Here is an 18,098-nt window from a genome sequence, read left to right as displayed (position 1 = left end):
CATTTTAAAAAATAACAATTCCAAACAAAGTTTCAAAAAGGAATACATTCAACTATAATCCTCTTGGAAAGAATATTTTCATTGTATTTTTAAAAGTGAGAACCAAACACTTTTATACTGTTAATAAAATGTTAAAAAAAGAACAGTGGGTGATCCAGATTTTGAATGTCTGCTGAAAAACTGGAAGATCTAGAAACTTATCTGTAACTGGCAAGACAGGCCAGGTTAATGCTATTGCAACAAATAATCACAAAACCTCAATGGTTTAAAACAACAGATTTACTTCTTGTACCTGTCATGTGACCATTGCCTGTTGGGCAGTTTGGAGGAATGGCTCTATGCAAATAGTTTTGCTCAGAGACCCAGGTTGAGGGACCCCAAATGGGGTCCCAAATGGATCTTGAATATGGGGGCTAGTGTGCCGAGGGAAGACCTGAGCAAATAATCACAAGCTCCAAAGACTTCTCTTCCTGGAAGAGATATGTCATTTCTCCTCACGTAGTTTTGGCCAAAGCAGGGCATGTGGTCATGCTGGTCTTTAAAGGGGGCAGGAAAGTACAATCCTGCCGGGCACCTGGAAGGAGGGGAAACAGCTATGTCAGAAAACAACACAATAAAATAAATCATACAAATGAAAAGTACAACATAGGGAATAGGGTCAATAATATTGTAATAGTGTTATATGGTAAGTATTTATCGTGATGAGCACTGAGTAATGCATGGAATTGTTGAATCACTGTGTGATATGCCTGAAACAAACATAACATTGCATGTCAACCCTACTTCAATTAAAAAAAAGAACAAAACATACATGGGGCACCTGGCTGGCTCAGTCAGTAGAGCATGCAACTCCTGTTGTGAGTTCAAGCCCCACGTTGAGTGTAGAGGTTACTTAAAAAAATAAATAAAATCTTAAAACAAAAACATAGTCAAACGACCACTAAGGACTCTTTAGATAAGGCATGAGCTCTTTGGGCCACCACGGTCCTCCGCACTCCTTAGTGAACTCCTAGCACTGCAGCCAAAGGTCAGAGGACAACTGTCATGCTGTCCCCTGGTGCCTTTATTCTATGCCAGACTTCTCTGGGGATCAAGGAGTTGAAGTTGTATTTAGTGAGATAATCTAGACAAACCTGTGTTCAATTCCTGGCTATTGAGGGCAATAAACCTCTCTGAACCTCGCTTTCTTTCCCTGTAAGATAAAGATAATAATTAGACCAATCTCATAGCATTATTGTGAGAAATAAGGCAATGTTCATAAAACATTCAGTTCAGTGCCTGGTATATAATAAGCACTCAGAAGCCACTCTTAGGATTATGCCAAGTTAGTTTTTAAATCACATAATACATAGAAAGTTTCTTAATGTAAACATTCAAAAAAATTTGTTTTAATGTTTTTATTTATTTTTGAGACAGAGAGAGACAGAGCATGAGCAGGGGAGGGGCAGAGAGAGAGGGAGACACAGAATCTGAAGCAGGCTCCAGGCTCTGAGCTGTCAGCACAGAGCCCGACATGGGGCTCGAACTTGCAAACCATGAGATCGTGACCAGAGCCTAAGTCAGATGCTTAGCCAACTGAGCTACCCAGGTGCCCCTATGTAAACATTTTTAAACAATCCAGAAAAAGTGAAAGTTTCCTTCAAATCTTTATATTATTGTCTTCCACAGAGGCAGTAACTACTATCAGATTGCTGTGCATTCTTTCTAGACCTTGTTCTGTGGTTTCACAAATGCTAATAAACACATATGCATATTTAGGTTTTGGTATATTTTTAAGCATATATACTGTACATAATTTGCAAGATGCTCTTTTTTTTTTAACTTTTTAACGTTTATTTATTCTTTAGAGAGAGAGAGAGACAGAGAGAGAGAGACAGAGAATCTAAGGCAGGCCCACGTTGTCAGTGCAGAGACCAATGCAGGGCTTGAACTTATAAACCATGAACCATGAGATTGTGACCTGAGCTGAAGTCAGAGGCTCAACCAACTAAGCCACCCAGGTGACCCTGCAAGATGCTCTTTTTAATGAACAACATGCTCTGGGGATTTCTGTTATATATGTGTAGTCTTGTAATATATATTTTAAAAAAAAATTTAAATCCTGCAGATTACTAGGATTTCCCATGGATCCCAGAACTCTCAAACCACCTGGAAAGCTGTCTCTGTTGCATTACCTGGTGGCTTGCTTAAGGGCATGAAAGAATATTCCAGCCCTTCAGGGGTGTCTGAGGAGGCCAAACCCCTTTTCCTACTGGGGGCTATATTCTTCTTCCCTGGGCAGTAATGACAAGTAGGTAAATGAACAAGGACTTGAAGTCAGAGTCCTAGTTTCCAGTCCTAGCTGTGAGACCTTGGGCCACTTGCTTACCCTCTCTGAGCCTGTTTCTGAGAAGTGAGAACCATGGTTGTTGTGAATATTAAATGAGATCATCTTTATAGAGAATATTAGTAAGGTTGCCTGGCTCATGGGCAGCATTCTGTAGAGTTTCAGGAGGTGATATGTTTGCAGAAAGTCAATGTCAGAGAAGGGAGGCATGCATTTCTAAGCCAGTAAGGGTCTCTTTAGACTTTTATATGGTAAGGAGCAAAGAAAGATGTTAGCAGTCTGGCAGGCAGGCCAATTAAAATATTCAGGCTGGCTTTTCTTTTTTTGTTTTTTAATGTTATTTACTTATTTTGAGAGAGGGAGGTGTGAACGCTGGGGGAGGAACAGAGTAAAGGGGAAAGGAGAGAATCCCAAGCTCCAACTCATGAAGATCGTGACCTGAGCCAAAATCAAGAGTCAGATGCTTAACCAACTGAGCCACCCAGGTGCCCCAGTGACTAATTTTCAAAATCCCTCAAATACCTAAAGGGATAATGTGTAGTATTCTATCCTGTTTTTTTAATTAATTAATTAATTTATTTATTTATTTTAAAGATTTTATTTACTTTTTAAAGAGGTATCATTAGTGTACTAGGTTTTTTATTTTTAATGCTTATTTATTTATTTATTTTTTAACGTTTTTTATTTATTTTTGGGACAGAGAGAGACAGAGCATGAATGGGGGAGGGGCAGAGAGAGAGGGAGACACAGAATTGGAAACAGGCTCCAGGCTCTGAGCCATCAGCCCAGAGCCTGACGCGGGACTCGAACTCACGGACCGCGAGATCGTGACCTGGCTGAAGTCGGACGCCTAACCGACTGCGCCACCCAGGCGCCCCAATGCTTATTTATTTTTGAGAGAGAGAGAGAGAAGAGAGAAGATAGAGAGAGAGACAGAGACAGAGAGAGAACATGAGTGGGGAGGGGCAGAGAGAGAAGGAGACAGAATCTGAAGCGGGCTCCAGGCTCTGAGCTGTCAGCACAGAGCCCGGGTTCAGGGCTCAAACTCACAAACGGTGAGATCATGACCTGAGCTGAAGTCAGACGCCTAACCGACTGAGCCACCCAGGCGCCCCTAAAGATTTTATTTTTAAGTAATCTCCACACTCAACGTGGGGCTCAAACTCACAACTCCAAGATCAAGAGTCACATGCACCATCCACTGAACCACCTGGGCACTCCTATTTTATTTTAATTCCAGTGTAATTAACATACAGTGTTACATTAGTTTTGGGTATACAATACAGTGATTCAACAAATCCATATATTACTCAGTGCTCCTCAAGAAAAGTGTACTCTCTTTCCCTGGTTTTCCTTTTCTTTTTTTTTTTTAAATAGGTTTCACACCCAGCCTGGGGCCCAATGTGGGGTTTGAACTCATGATCCTGAGATCAAGACCTGAACTGAGATCAAGAGTCGGACGCTTAACCAACTGAGCCACCCAGGTGCCCCAGTAATCTCTGTTTTAAAGATCAAAGTTTCCATATTTGTATTATGGAAAATGTATATGTATTAAAATCTATCCTTAACACTGAATTTCTTTTGAAAAATAATACATGTACATGTTTAAAAAATTGTCAGTTCCAAAGGGTACTTTGGATGAATGAAAACTAAGCTGTTCTCCCACCCTGGCCCAAGTTCACCTCGTTAACAATCATTAATAGTTTCTTATGACTCCTTCCAGACATAGACATAACTTGTGTATGTACAGCAAAACCATCCAGATATGTGTAGAGATAACTAGAGCAATAGAATATACCTTAATAGAAATAATCGCCCCATGGCTTTGGTTCCCCTTCTTTACTCTTTCCATTTTCTGCACTTTGCTTTCTCCATCTACTGGTATCTCTTGGAAATTGCTCTGTGACTGTACACATAGATCTGCCTCATTTTCTCTATGGCTGCATGACAGTCCACTGTAAGAGTGCATTGTACTGCAGTACTATATCTAACCAGTTCCATACAGCTCTAGATTTGGGTTGTTTCCTCTCTTTCTAGTAGGAGCAGTGCTGCAATCCATGTTATTACATTAGAGCTTTGTTCGCAGGTGAGAATTTAACAGTGAAAGATACACACAGGCATGTATTTTTAATTGCCCTTCATAAGTGATTAGCTATGTTTGGGAAAAACTGATCCACTTGATATTCTTAGGATCATTCCTTTCCTAATATTTCCTGTTCCCCAACTTCCTCCACCACCACCAGGCTGAGTTTTCTGGGATTTTGCCCATGTTTCTTCCTTCCCTGTTTCTCATAGCTTTGGGGACAGTTGGCAGGAAGAAAGGGTGAGGTAGTGTAGAAGAGGGGTATCCAGCTTTTGCTTGGCAGTGGAAAGAGAAGCAGGAGGCTGGGGACTCTCCCCTAGCTGACTCAGCCAGATCAGGGTCTCTCAGCCTTGGCACTATTGACTTTTTGGTCAGAAAGTCCTTTGTCATGGCAGGGACATGGTGGTGGCGGCATGGTGGTGGTGGTGGGGTCTCTCTCTTCTGCGTCTGTGAATCCCTGGCCTTTGCCCACCGGATGCCAGCCATCCCTCTACTCGGTTGTAACTAAACCTGTTAAGTCCCCTGGGGGGAAATCTCCTCCGACTCCCCTGCCTGGACAGTTCACTGGTGGTAAATCATTCACTGAACATTTACTAAGTATCCAGCACCTGGGGCCTGAGGGTTTCATGATCTGAGTGGGGAGGCTAGCACAGGAGAGTGCCAACTTGCTTTCTCCTTTGGAAGACAGTAACAGCCACTTGAGGGTTCTTGTCTACATTCACCCTCTGGTAATCCGTTTCCTCTTCCTTCCTTCCTACCTCCCGTTACACAACACAGTACATAAATACGGTCTCGTAAAACTTTCACATAATACATTGTCCTCATCGCTCCCAAGCTCGGAGATTCTCTAGGGGCAATAACTATTGTTTTAAATTTAGAACCCTTCCTATGCACTTACATACTGATTTTCACATACAGAAATCAGGAGTTTTGTTTTTTGCTTTGTTCGTTGAACTTGATTTTTCTTTTCTTTTTTTTTTTCAATTAACAGTCCAAATAACAAATGGAGACCCATCCATATCTGTGTAATTCTACCTCATTACTTTTTAAACTACTGCATGGTATTCTATATTATGTGCATATCACTAATCACTTTGCCAATTGATGAGCAATTACATTTTTAGTTTTTAAATATTTTAACAAAGCTGACAATGCTGCAGTTGAACACCGTGGTATAGGCTTCTTTGTTAAAAAAAAAAAAAAGTGGCTATCAACCAAGAAGTGCTATTATTGTTTTGGGTGATACACAATTTTAATAGTGATTGCCAAATAGCCTTACACAAAGAGCCGTTTCACTTAAAATTCCCTCCAAACATGATTAAGAATAGCCAAGACTGTTATCATAGGCCATCTGGGTTCAATTACAATCTGTAAATTTAAAGTTTTGCAAATCTGCTCCATTAGCATTTCAATTTGGAGAGTCAATTTGTAAAAGGCAAATCTCTTAGTCCACCCTTTAAGAACTCTTCCAGGGGCTCTTCATTGCCAACAGAATAAACTCCAAACCCTTAGCATAGCTGGCACGATCCGGGCAGAGGGGTGCGGGGGTGGGATGGAATGGGTGGGGTGTTGGAATAGGTGGGTGGGTGTCCTTACTGTAGAAAATTTTAGCAGCTTTTCTCTCTGGGTTAAATTTCATCCGAAGCTTTCTTAGTCCCAGATGCCTGGTTGGGGGCTCCGGGGCCAGCAAAGTGCCCCAGTCTGTTGGATGGGTGACGGAGAACAGAGACGGCATCCAGATCATCTCTGATCCCAGCCCTTAATAGGAACCTCATAAATGCTGAATGAGCTAGGCCGATGCGGCAGTGGGCCCTGGAGGGGGCAGAGGGACGCTCTCACTTGGCTCCTGGGGCGGCCGCGAGTCTCCAGTCTGGGGCCAGACCCTGCTCAGGGAGCGACAGGGGACGCGCCCGGGTCTCAGCAGGCTGCTGCCGGTCCCCTCCACGGAGACGCTCCAGGTGCTCCTTTACCAAATTCTCTGCAAAACTTAACGGGAGACCACATGCCTGGAATGAGAACTGACCGAGGCGTCTGTGTATGGCCTTACAGAATGCTCATGGTGACCAACAGAGGGCCCAATAACACACCGAGGGACGTGGACAGGACCGGGCTGGAGCACCACTTAGCCCCTGAAGTGCTTCGGGCAATCTTTGGGGGGTCCGTGTAGGAGTTTGACAAATTACCTTTTAAAGTAGTAACGACACGAAAGGGGCCCCCACACCCCCAGCAATTCGAACACTGAATGGCAATGGGGGTGACGCACAGGATGTTGCACTAAGGACCAAGCCGAGCGGAGACTTTACGGTTCCTTGGCAGCAAGAGAGAGGGAAGACCTCAGCGAACTCCCACGAGCCCGCCATGGGGCTTGGCCTGCCGCAGCACTTGCCACGAACAGCAGGGTGGACATCTGTGTCCTTAAACTCGGCAGCAGTTTTCACGGGCGACCTTTTTACACGATCTTAGGTACGCGACGGCCGCTACTTTCCCCTTCGGTGTTCCCTTCACTGTGGTCCAACAATAGTGCTGACTAATGGTGAGAGCCAGCAAGTGCCCTTAGGCGGCCGTATGGAAATAAAAAAGTTGCTATAAGAAGAAAAAACCCAAACAACGGGAACTTTACCACTTGGCTTCCCTAGTACCAAACTGCAGAACAGGCGGGAGAGGGGGCGGGAGAGGGGCCTCAGGGCCAGACCCAACAAGTGGGGGAGAGAAAGGAAAGAGGACGGAAGCTGGGGCCAGAAAGAGCCTCAGGATCTCCCCAGAGGGCACGGAGGCCCTCGGGCTCGGTCTCCTTGGCACAGTCCAACCCCCGCGTCAATCAGCGCCTTCTCGCTTTGTGATTGGCCAGGGGCTCCCTTGGCCTCCCTGGCGCCCACCTCCTAGTTGCTTGGGGTTTACTTCCCCAAAGTACACGGGCCCCACCTTGTGGAGCAACCGCTCCTGCATGGAAAACCGATCTCCGCCCAGGGGAACACATTTTATCGAATGGGAGCGGCCCCACGCACTTATTGGCTACTATGGGTATCGGTTAAAGAACTCCCCGCCCGCTTTTTGACGTACCTTTAAGTAATTGGTCTCTCTCAATGCCAATCCGTTGCTAGGGAAACGAGATCCTCACAGTCTCATAGGCATGAGTCTAAGCCAATCAAAAGCCACGCCTTCATCCTGCGGCAGTACCCAATTGCTGCTCGAAGAGCCCGGAGGACGCAGTCGGGATTGGTCACAAGCCTGCTCGACCTGGCCGCAACAAGTTAGGCTGAGTCGCGGTTATATAGACCGGCGACGGAGCACGCGTGTGTGCGGACGCAGTTGCGTGAGGGGTTTTTGCCTTCTGCCGTGCTGTGGAGCAAAGCTTGTTCCTCTCCCGCTCAGCCGCGCAGGTACTCTGGGGTGTGGGCGGGGCGGGGCGGCCCAGGGACGAAGACGAGCTGGGACGGTTGTGAGAGGGAGGAGAAGTCCGAGCGACGGCGGCGGCGGCGGCGGCCGCGCGAGGCGTGCACACCACCCCCCCCAAACGGCCGCAGGCGGGCGCACGGGCGCGCGGAGTTTCCCCGCCCCCTCTTCGCCGCGCTCCCACCGGTCGGCGCGCGTGGCCGTGTCCGCGGCCGCCTCGTGCGCGTGCCACGCCCAACGGCCGCGCGGGGCGAGAGCGAGCCGCGGCCGCCGCCCGGGCTCCAGAGCGATCTCGGGGGCCTGGGGCCTCGCGCGGCGGTCTCGCCGGCCTTTCCCGCCCGCCGCCTCCCTCCCGCGCGCCCGCAGAGCCTTCCCTCCCCTGGCGAGGGGCTCCAGTTTGGCCCGGACCCGTGGAGGCTTTTATTTTGGGGCGGGGCGACACGAAAGCGCGATGAGGGTTTTTCGACTCGGGAAGCAGAAGTGCAGCGCTTCGGCTTCGCAGGGAGTTAAAGGGGGAGCAGCGAATGCATGGATAGTGAGAGGAGATAATAACCCTTGTGTTTTCTAAGCCCCCACTGTGTGCCAGGCGCTGTGCTGAGCAACTTGTGTGGCTCTCATGCGCTCCCACGAGGATCCGAGGAGGTAGGTGCGGGGATTTGCCCTATGGCAGTGGATTCGGTGGGCCCGCGGTGGAGAGGCGTGCTCAGAGGCACACAGACGGTAAGAGGCAGGTGCTGGTTGGAACCCGCGGGCCGTCTGACTCCTAGTCCCGCAGCCTCCTTTCGTCCTTGTGCCAGCGCCCTGCGCGGCTCCTGGGCGCCGCTGTCCCCGGAGCCCTGGTCCCTGGGGGCAGCAGCATCAGCCTGGCGAGGCCAACTGCTGCGAAGAGTGCATTGGCGTTTGTACTGGAGCCACTTGTGGGCTTCAGGGAGACGCGGGCTGGAAGTGGGATTATGACAAAGGACACGAGAGGCTTTGGGCTTTCCTTTCTACGTGTATTCGCACGGAGGGACGTGCCGCCCTCCACGCTTCCGGAAAAAGGATAGAATCGAATGAATACGTGCGAATGAACGTGGACGGTGTTCCTCCTCGGATTTGATACTGGTGGTGGGAAAGTCCCGCCAGCAGCCAGTTAGGCTCCGAAATTGGTCTAGACCTTGAAACCTTTTTCTTGTCTTCACCGGGGCAGGCTTTTGAGAAGGACCTTCGGGAGGATCGTTTAACTTCCTCGTTTTGTAGTTGGAGAAAATGCGAGTCAGAGCGATGAGTTTCACATCTCGCCCGCCTGCGTGGGTTGAGATGCGAAGTTGGGACGGAAAGGATGGTGCCCGGTTAAAACGTAAATTTAACCACTGGAGCTTGTGCTAGGTGAATTACGGGTGATTGAGAGGTGTTGGAAGTCTTGCCCTTACGCCAGTCGGGACCTGGCAGTCGGGATCTTCTGCGGATGAAAGCCTCTCTGCATTCAGTTCATGTGTTGAGCGTTTCCTGTTAGGTTCCTGTCTGTATGCTGCAAATACAGAAGACACCTTTAAAGACGAGTATAGGTTTGCGATATTTGAAAGGCAGTATGCTCCTTGGCTTAATAAAATAGTTGTAGGTCCAGGGGCGCCTGGATGGCTGTTGGTTAAGTGCCCGACTGGACTTGGGCTCAGGTCACGATCTGTTGGTGAGTTGGAGTTCCCCCTCGGCCTCTCTGCGCTGACGGTGCAGAGCCTGCTTGGGATTCTCTCTCTCCCTCTCTGCCCCTCCCCTGCTCGTCCTCACTTTCTCTCTAACTAAACTTAAAAAATATAGTTGTAGGTTCAGATCATTACTTGACATCACAAATATCTCTACTTGAGAGAAAAAAAACTACAATAAAAGTTTTGGGACTAGCTCTTGTGAATTAATTTTGCTTGGGATGGCTTTCAGCCTTCCTTCAGAGCTTTTAGGATTGGTCTTTAAAGAATTTTTTTGTAGCAGGAGGGAATACATAATTTACATCCTTGTTAGGAAATTAAAAAACTACAAAGAATCAATATTTGTAAGTGTTTCCATTTCCCAGTACTTTGCATGTTTGTTAACAGAAAGTAGCAATAGATAAATCAAAATACTGTATGGCCTAGTTTTTTGTTGATGTTGCCATAAATAACAGATTGCTTTAGAATGTAACATTGTTTTACTTAGAACTGGCCTTCTCATGTAGCCATTTTAGTTAACTTTATTTAGTTGGGGTTGCCTGTTGAGTTAGCATTAGGTTTCAAATGTTAAAACATGACATAGAAACTGTTAGTTTTTTAAATCCAGCTGATGGTTATCACTGCTGGGAGTAGAATGTATCAGAATGAAATATCCTTATGCATTGAGAGAAACTTTTGTTTCTCTTTCAAGTATTTCTTAACCTGTTCTTTGCCTCAGGCGAATGGTTATCAGTTGGTCAGGAATATGAAAACCGAGGTATTTTACAGATTGGTAGCCTGGTTGATCTCTTGTGCGTGCGTTTATTAGGAACAAACAAAGCAAATTGTGATAATACAAGGCTGGTGAGCCTCCCTTCTTCCCAGCCAAGTCACGTTACTTTTGTTATTAAATCCTGTGTGTCTAAGCTCTTGTGCTTCTAACTGATAGAAAAGTAGGCACTTCTTTGTTCTTTAACTCACATTCAGTTGGCTGTTCTCAGCTGACAGTCTGCTAAGGGTGCATCAGAAGATTTGGTAATGTTTGTTGCTGACCTACTTGCGGTCGTTTTTTCTTTTTTCTTTCTTCTTTCCTTGTAATTTACATTATTATTTTGTTCTTTTAGTACTTAGCATAGAAAGTAAAGGGTAGAGGTTAGTTTTAAATTTTTATAGGTTCATGCCTTAAACTTAAATTTTTATAGGTTTATGAATTGTATGTGGTTCTTAGGATGGTTGGGGCAATGTTAAAAGATGAAATTTAATATAAAGCCTGAATTTGTGACCAAAACCAATTTTTTCTTTTTGCCAGTTTAATTACCTCCTTGATCGTTCAACATTTTGTAATTAGATTGGTTTTTTTTTTTTAATGATATTTCAGAATTCACACATGCATTGTGTGTTCTTTTGCAAAGAGAATTGTCAGAGTAAGTAGGTTTAAAAACTGCTTCCCCCCCTCCCCTGGCTAGTCAGTTCATAGCTAGTAGGAAAAACCTTTAGTTGCAACACTGCCCTTCCAGCCATGGAGTTAAATTTAGATTCAGCAACTGTAATCTCACTTGTAGTTGCTGATCACACTGGTGGTTAACTAGGTTTATTATGTTTTTCAAATCTGAAAACTCACCTGTTTATTTTTTTTTAAGTATCCTTGGACACCCTGTTTGGCCTGGGTGGGGAAAGCTGAATTGCAAGCCAGGTGATAATGGTGAAGAGCCAGGAATAATCTGCACATGAAGAATGGCCTTTATAAAACAAAGTAATTAAAACATTTTTCTCACAGATTGTGGCCTTAGTGTCTTTAGATGAATTGATTTCCCCTTTCATCCTCTGGCAGTTTGTCATGTTGTACTATTGTTCAGCTGCTCAGCTTGTTGTGTTTCAGGTATTTAAAAAAGTAAATGCTAGAGATGGCTCAGAGAAAGTGGCTTCCTAGATGGGGCACACTGCAACTCTGGGGATGTTAAATGGCTACTTAACAGCATCATTGTGTATTTGTATAGCCCTTTATATATTCTAAAAGTGCTTTTATGTGTCTTAGTAGTCCTATGTTTTTACTTACAAAGGGAATTGAGGCTCTGAAACCCAAAAAGTTGTCTGTTTCGTAAAGCTTATATGTCTAGCAGTGAACTGTAGAGTGTAGCTATTTCCTTATTCAAAAAAGTTTGTAGGATTCAGAATCTGGAGTCCAAAACCTTTCCAGGCTTTTTAAGGCTGTGACTCAAGTATACCCTGTGTTCATGGACTCTCTGAGCCTGCTCTGTGATTTGTGAAATCTAAAGGATGGGAAATTCATGTTTTCAGGAATTTCATAGATGAGGCAGTAGTATTAACCATAAAGTGTTTTTTCACCTCACTGAGAAAGAACGTAGACTGTTGCCCAATTATAAGTCCAGCAGATTAGCTTTTAACTTTGGAGTGGGGAATGGATGGATGTTAAAAAACCAAGAAAAGCTAGTAAATTGTTAGTTTTTTTCAGTTCCTTTTGAAGTTTTTTTCTTTTGAGAAAACTTGAGTTTGAGATAGCTAGAAATTGATGTTTAATAAAATATTATTAACGAAATGATTGCCCTTAGATTTCCTTAGTTTTTCCACTAACGTCCTTTATCTGTTCCAGGATCCAATCTGAGATAACACATTGCAGTCTCTTGAGTCTCTCTCTCTGATCTGTCACAGTTTCTTTTCTTTCTTTGTCTTTTATGACCTTGACACTTGATCTAAATTTGGGTACACTTGGTGTTATAGGTAGACTGAGGTTATGGATTTGGGGGAAGAATACAGAGGTGACTTAACCTTATCACATCAAGGGGTACATAATGTACTGGTTGAATTTAACCTTGGTCGATTAAGTGGTGTCTACCAGGTTAGGATTTTTCCCCTTGTTTTCTTTGTTAAAAACCAGTCCCCAAGGAAGAGGAGAATCAGAATTTGTGGACATAAATTAGCTATGTATTAAAGCTATTATTGTAATTACTAAATATTTGGGGGGGGGAGACACTTCAAATTTATGCTAATATATGTTAGCTATGTTTCTTAAAGGTTTCTTAAGCATATGTTAATTTGTTTCTATGTTTCTTAGCATATGTTAATATGTTTCTTTAAAGGTTCCTTATAGCATTTATTACTGGATCTTGCTTGTGGCTATTATCTTAGTGTAATGGTGATTCTTTATTTCCTTTGTTCCCTCTGTTTGAAATTCTTCTGTAAGGCAGCTTTGTCTCCTTCCCCCTTTATTTTTTTATTGACTTTATTTTCTTACTCATTAAATTTTTTTATTTAGGCATTTATTTTTGTTACTGTGGAGCCATGGATATTTTATTCTTTGGTTTGTAATCCAATGTTATCTAAGTTATTTTTGCTTTTTTACTCACTGCTCAAATTGGTGCAGTTTTGGCTCTTGTGTCCTTTTAACATTGCCCTGAGGTTTTTTTTTTTAAACACTTTCATTTTTTAAAAAAAAAATTTAATTGTTTTTGAGAGAGGGAGAGACAGAGCTCAAGCTGGGGAGGGGCAGAGAGAGGGAGACACAGAATCTGAAGCAGGCTCCAGGCTCTGAGCTGTCAGCACAGAGCCCCGAGAGGGGCTCGAACTCACGAACCGAGAGATCATCACCTGAGCCGAAGTCGGATGCTTAACTGACTGAGCCACCCCTTAAAGCATTTTCTTTATTTACCGGGTAGTTCAGGCTCACCTTGTATTTTGCCTTTCCCAGCCCTAAAGTCAACCATTTCTCCAAGGAACTATCAGGAAGAATTAAAGGGAGGTGCAGGTGGTAAACGTGTAGAGTTTAGAAAACAGATTGAACAGTAGATCCCGTGATGGTGATACTGCTCTTGCTATGAGTACAGACAGTGGCTTTTGTATTAAAGTTTCTCTGGTTTTGGGAAAACATTTTGGTTTCTCTTACTGCCTTAATTTCAAATGTTTGAATACATAGCATAACCTTGCTACAAAATTTATGATAATTTAATATATATTCATATTAGTGCACACAAACCCTTGGTGTTTTTTTTTCTTAGTGTTTTTGATAAATTATTAAGATAGGGCAAAAAGACGACTTAAACGTCCTAGTACTTAGAATTGACAGTTAACAATTTGCATCACTTTTTTAAGTAGGACTCCTTGTTTTTTCTTTCTTTCTTTCTTTGCTTTCTCTCTCTCTCTCTCTCTCTCTCTCTCTCTCTCTCTCTCTCTCTCTCTCTGTTTTTCTCTCTTTCCTTATTTAGAGAGAGCTTGGGGGTGGAGGGGCAAGGAGAGGGGGAGAGAGAATCCCAAGCAGGCATGGAGCTCCATACCATGAACTGTAGATCATGACCTGAGCTGAAATCAAAGAGATGGAAGCTTTACCAACTGAGCCCCCCCAGGTGCCCCCTATGTTTTCTAGAATTTTTATGTAAGCTGTATCATACAATATGTGCTTGTGAAAAAAGTTATATTCTGTAAATACACCGAAATGTTATCCATTCACCTGTTGATGGATGTTTGGTTGGTTTTCAGCTTTAGGGTGTTACAAATAAAGCTTTCTAAGAAACTGGCTAACTTTTCTTAAGTGGTTGCACCACTTGACGCTCCCACCAGCAGAATTTTGAGTATATCCTGAGAGTTTCTGTATATCCTGGCCAACCTCGGTCAGCATTTATTTTGGTCGTTCTGACAGGTGTAGTGGTACCTTACTGTGGTTTTAATTTGCATTTCTTTGATTACTAAGGATGTTTAGCATTTTTCATGGGCTCATTTGGCATTCAAATAATTTCTTTGGTGGAGTGTTTTTTCATATCTTTTGCTCATATTTTATGGGATTGTTATTCGGTTATGAGAATTCTTATAGATAACAAGTTTTCCTATCAGATATATGCTTTGAAATATTTATCCCCCAGTCTAGCTCGTGTTTTCATTCTCTTAAAAGTGTCTTGCAGGGCAGAAAGTTTTACAGAATCTACAGTATCAGTGTTCATATAGATTATGTTTTCAGTGTAACTAGAATCTTTGCTCAACCCAAGGTCATGCAGATTTTATAGTTCTAGATTTTACATAAAACCATTTCGAGTAACCTTAATGTGGTGCGTGAAGTGAGGTTCATTTTTTCCAATGTATGGATATGCAATTCTTCCACCATTTGTTGAACAGAGCATCCTTTTTCCACCGAATTATCTGCATTTATGTTAAAAATCCCAGTTGTCCCTTTATATGTGGGTATATTCCTTAGCTATTTTGTTCTATGGATCTATTTGTCTGTTTTTACTTCCAGACTATTTTAAAAATAAATATACCAATGCTCTATTCTTTCCATGTCCTTGCAAATGGCAAGATTTCATTCCTTTTGATGGCTGATAATGTTCCATTTTGTGTGTGTGTGTGTGTGTGTGTGTGTGTGTGTGTGTGTGTATGTGTATGCACACACCACATCCTTATCCATTCATTAGTCGATGGACATTTGGGCTCTTTCCATAATTTTTTTAATTTTTATTTTATTTTGAAAAAGTTTATTGTATATATTTTTTGAGAGAGCGTGTGTGTGCCCACACAAGTAAGGGAAGGGCAGAGGGAGAGGGAGGGAGAGAATGCTAAGCAGGCTCCACGCTCAGTGCAGGCCCCACAAGCAGCTTAACCAGCTGAGCCACCCACGTACCCTGGCTCTTTCCCTTATTCTGAGTGAAATAAGTCAGTCAAAGACAAATATCGTATGATTTCGTTCAAATGTGAAATTTAAGAAACAAAACAGATGAACATAGGGGAAGGAAAAATAAGATGAAAGCAGAGGGAAGCAAACCCTAAGAGACTTTTAACTATAGAGAACAAACTGAGGATTGATGGAGGGAGGTGGGTGGGGGATGGTCTAAATGGGTGATGGGCATTAAGGAGGGCACTTGTTGGGATGAGTACTGGGTGTTATGTAAGTGATGAATCATGAAAATACACTTCTGAAACTAATGCTATACTACATGTTAACTAACTTGAATTTAAATTAAATCTTGGAAGAAAAAAACTGGAAATGGCTGCAGAATACAAACCATGATAAAAACAAAAACAGGTGAAGGAAACCAAAAGGGTAGATTGGAGTAAGAGTTATCATAGGTGATGAAGTTATTCCAAAGTACCTCATTTGCAGTCAAACTATAGTTTAAAGCATAAATTAGATAATCAGTTATGCTCCTATGGGTGTATTTTTAAAATTAATTCTACCAAGTAGAAGCATCTGTTTACATAAACTAAGTATCACAGTTGATGACATATAGTAAGATTTTTACATATAAGCAGAATAATTTGAATGGTTTTCTTGTCCAAATGGAATTTCTGCTGGGATACTCCATGTATCAGGCTAATTTTTAGGCCTTAAATATTAAAAGAAGAAAATCTGATCAAATGGAAGTAACAAATACTTCAAAGTTAGGACTAAAGTATTTATTGTGTACTGTATATGACAGCATAATGTTAATAAAGCTTTTCATAAGTAGAAAAGTACTATGAACAATATCTAATGTTTTGTGTATACTAAAAACACTTTTAAAAGTTTAAAAGCTATTATACAGTACGTACTCAGCAACTGACTTTTCATTTTAACATTGTTTTTGAGATCTATTTCATGCTGACTTTGACCACTATAAATAGGATGACTTTATGTCTTGGTTTCCTAGGGACAGCCCTAATTCACTCCAGTTAACCTGGCATAATTATAAATAGTGCTGCTTTTCAATCTTGTCAGTGCCCCATGTGATTATCTTAGATACAGTGTTTAAATGATCTGTATAAACTGCACCCTAATCCATTTCCTGTTTGACAGATAGCATAGGTTATTTGTGTTATGTTTCAGAAATAGGGTGGCAGTTAATTTCTCGCTTTATCTCTTGTGCCTATGGGTGTTTCTCTTGTGTATGTGTCTAGAAAAGATTGCTGGATTCATTGGAGCATTGTTGATTTTATTAGATAACTTCTCCACTGTGGTGGCAGCAGTTGGCATTTCTTCAGCTTTGCCGGTTCTCTTTTCCCAACTTCTTGACAGTGTTGAACATTGACTGATATTTTAATATTTCAGGGGATCTTCTGTGAGAAGTGATAGGTTTTAGTTTGCATTTTATTGGTTACTTAGTTTATCATTTCTTGCCCATTTACTTTCCTGAGAATTGGGTCTTCCATTTCCTTTGCCTGTTTTTCTCTTGGGTTATTCTTTATTTTAGTGATTTGTATGAGAGTTCCATATGCATTCTTACGCAGATCATAAGATATTTTGCTCTTTTGACTTTGCCTAGAGTAAGCCCTTCCATTAAAAATTCAGGTGGAAGGGTGCTTGGGTGGCTCAGTCAGATAAGCATCTGACTTCAGCTCAGGTCATGGTCTCACAGCTCATGAGTTCAAGCCCCCGCGTTGGGCTCTATGCTGACAGCTCAGAGCCTGGAGCCTGCTTTGGATTCTGTGTCTCCCTCTCACTCTGTCTCTCTCCTCTCTGTCTCTGTCTCAAAAAGAAATAAAAACATTTAAAAAAAATTTTTTTAAGTGTAGTTGATCTGGTTTACATCAGATCATAGTAATAGTACCATAGTAATGGGAAATCTTAAAACTTGAAAACCACAAGTTATATGACGTGATCTCACGTCCAACTGTAACTTTGAAGTTCTGAAGAATTTAGGATCAGTAAGAACATCTGAAATTATCTTCTTCTTTTTTTTTTTCTTTTTTTTTTTGTTTGACTATGATCCAGGGAAAATTACAGCAATTTCTCATTCTGGTTTAGTCTATTTGTTTAAGACCCAGGATCCAAATTCTTTTTACTGATACTCTAGTAACCATGCCTACAGGTAAACTACTCTCCAGTATGACTAGGAAGGTATTCTGTATTGATCTAGTGCCTGTAATCTGGGGAAAATGTGGACTGGCCTTGAACTAATTTCTTAGGTTTCAGTGAAACAGGTAGTAAATTGGACAGATATTCAAGAATAACGCAGGGGTGCCTGTGTGACTGAGTTGAGTGTCTGGCTCTAGGTTTCGGCTCAGTTCATGATCTCACATTCTGCGAGTTCGAGCCCCATGCCCAGCTCTGTGTAGACAGCTTTGGAACCTGCTTCGGATTCTCTCTCTGCCCCTTCCCTGCTCGTGTGCCCACGTGCGCATGCTCGCTCTCGCGTGCACGCGCGCTCTCTCTCTCAAACTTTTTAAGATAAAAGGATAATGGCAGATGCACTAGATGAAGATAAACATATGTCCACAAATTGTTCAGGAATTAACCAATCAAATTGTTTTGCCTGTCCTTTGAGAAAACTGAAATAAAATGTCTTGCCTTTTTTACTGTAATTGATCTGTACGTATGTGTTTGCCTGTATGTTTAATTTGAGGATGATTTTATTCCTCAAATGAAAAGTTGGATTATCTCCTACCAGATATTTTTCCCAAAAAGTTTTATTTTGATAATAATAATTGAGGACTTAGTGTTTGCTGCCTTTCTTAATACTCAAAAGATACTAACTTTGTCATTGTGAGGACTTTGAGGTGGTAGATAATTTTTTTGAGTAAAAAAAACATTTTGTTAGCTCACCCTTTTTCAGATTATATTTGGTTTCATCAAGAAATGAACTAAGCATAGCATTTTTAGATTTTTATGGTTTCTCTTAAAGATATTAGAAGTTTTCCCTGATACTGACTAAAAATG

At 42.4% G+C, this 18,098-nt stretch overlaps 1 protein-coding gene and 1 long non-coding RNA gene across 5 annotated transcripts in view; one reads left to right on the top strand and one right to left on the bottom strand.

The window, feature by feature from the left end:
- Positions 1-259: 259 nt before the first annotated feature.
- Positions 260-7,609, bottom strand: LOC102901885. The gene is made up of 3 exons (XR_439594.4): positions 7,470-7,609; positions 1,134-1,192; positions 260-574 (listed from the first exon to the last, which is right to left on the bottom strand). It is a non-coding gene; the product is annotated as an uncharacterized LOC102901885 (long non-coding RNA).
- A 42-nt stretch (positions 7,610-7,651) lies between these two features.
- Positions 7,652-18,098, top strand: part of G3BP1 (G3BP stress granule assembly factor 1) — a 36,436-nt gene continuing 25,989 nt past the window's right edge. The window contains exons 1-2 of one of the 4 annotated variants that reach the window (XM_045036587.1): positions 7,652-7,789; positions 11,104-11,216. The gene's annotated coding sequence lies outside the window, so the exon portion shown is untranslated. Of the gene's footprint in view, positions 7,790-8,028; positions 8,445-11,103; positions 11,217-18,098 lie in introns of those variants that run through there. The other 3 variants (XM_006927968.5, XM_003981373.6, XM_006927969.5) reach the window with 3 other exon arrangements.

Source organism: Felis catus, chromosome A1 (genome assembly GCF_018350175.1).
Source record: "Felis catus isolate Fca126 chromosome A1, F.catus_Fca126_mat1.0, whole genome shotgun sequence".
Classification (NCBI taxonomy): domain Eukaryota; kingdom Metazoa; phylum Chordata; class Mammalia; order Carnivora; family Felidae; genus Felis; species Felis catus.
The sequence above is the reverse complement of the archived record's forward strand: the minus strand, read 5'-3'. Positions and strand labels throughout refer to the sequence as shown.